Source organism: Suricata suricatta, chromosome 5 (genome assembly GCF_006229205.1).
Source record: "Suricata suricatta isolate VVHF042 chromosome 5, meerkat_22Aug2017_6uvM2_HiC, whole genome shotgun sequence".
In the NCBI taxonomy this organism is placed as follows: Eukaryota; Metazoa; Chordata; class Mammalia; order Carnivora; family Herpestidae; genus Suricata; species Suricata suricatta.
In genome coordinates this window covers 151429344-151430765 of record NC_043704.1, presented here as the reverse complement: position 1 = coordinate 151430765, position 1422 = coordinate 151429344, and the positions used below count along the sequence as shown (strand labels likewise).

The 1422-nt window shown below is 39.2% G+C and overlaps 1 protein-coding gene across 1 annotated transcript in view; it reads right to left on the bottom strand.

The window, feature by feature from the left end:
- LOC115291301 (zinc finger protein 621-like) overlaps window positions 1–1422 on the bottom strand; it is a 25113-nt gene that overhangs the window by 6512 nt on the left and 17179 nt on the right. The gene's annotated exons all lie outside the window — the stretch shown is intronic.

Below are 1422 nucleotides of genomic sequence, written 5' to 3'. Positions count from 1 at the left end.
AGGCACAAGTGCAGGCCACACTGGGTGAAGATGTTAGTTGTAAACCACAAAGGAAATAATTCCAAAATATATAGTTTAAAAAAAAGAAAGAAATGTAGACAATACACTAAAAAATATCTAGATGACATAAAAGAAGACAGTAATGGAGGAACCCAGGAACAGACATAAGACATATGGGAAACAAAGAGCAAAGTTGCAAAGATCCTGCCCATATCGGTAATTACACTGAATGTAAACAAACACTCTAATCATAAGGCAGAGATTAGCAGAATGGATTTTTATTTTTTGAGAGCGAGCGAGAGAGCGCGTGTGCACGAGCTGGGGAGGGGCAGAGGGAGAGACAGACTCTTCAGTAGCCTCCATGCCCAGTCCAGGGCTCAGCCTCACCACTGTGAGATCATGACAAGCCAAAATCAAGAGTCAGTCATTTGGCTGACTGACCCACCCAGATACCCCAACTGAATGGATTTTTTAAATGACCAAACTATGTGCTATTTAAAAAGCACAATTTAGATTCAATGACACAAATGGACTGAAAGCAAACTGACTGTAAGAAGACATGCCAAGCAGGCAATGAGAAAGAATGAAATCTGGCCATTTGTAGCAAAGTGGATGGACCTCGAGGGTGTCATGCTAAGTGAAACAAGTCAGGCGGAGAAGGACAGATACCATATGTTTGCACTCACAGGTCTAACAGGAGACCAGGAGAAAACTAATGGAGGACCAGGGGGAGGGGAAGAGGGAAAGAGAGTTGGGGAGAGAGAGGGACGCAAAACTTGAGAGACTGTTGAAAACTGAAAATGAACTGAGGGTTGAAGCGGGAGAGGGGAAGAGGTGGTGGTGATGGAGGAGGGCGCTTGTGGGGAAGAGCACTGGGTGTTGTATGGAAACCAATTTGACAATAAACTACTTAAAAAAAAAAAAAGACATGCCATGCAAAAAGTAACCATACAGAGTTGAAACAGCTCCTGAATGTGAGACAGAATAGGCTTCTAGACCAAAAAACCTGTTACTTGTGACAAAAAGATATCTTATAATGATAAAAAGCTTAATTCAGCAGAGACATAACAATTATAAATATATATGTACCTAACAACAGAATCCCAAAACTAAAACTGACAGAACTGAGAGAGAAAGATACAATTCAACCGTAACCACTGGAAACGTCAATATTCCAGTTTCAATAATTAACAACAAAAAAAAATTAGCAAGATGTATAAGAAATGAACGACTCTGTGAACCAACTTGACCTAAAGACATCTATATAACAGTCTGCTCAACAAAAGCATAAATCACATTTGTTTAAACATTCTCCGTGATAGACAATATAGTTGGTCAGAAAACAAGTCTAAATGGATTTAAGATCACTAAATCATATAGTTTGTTCTCCAACCATAATAGAGTTAAAATAGAAATCAACAA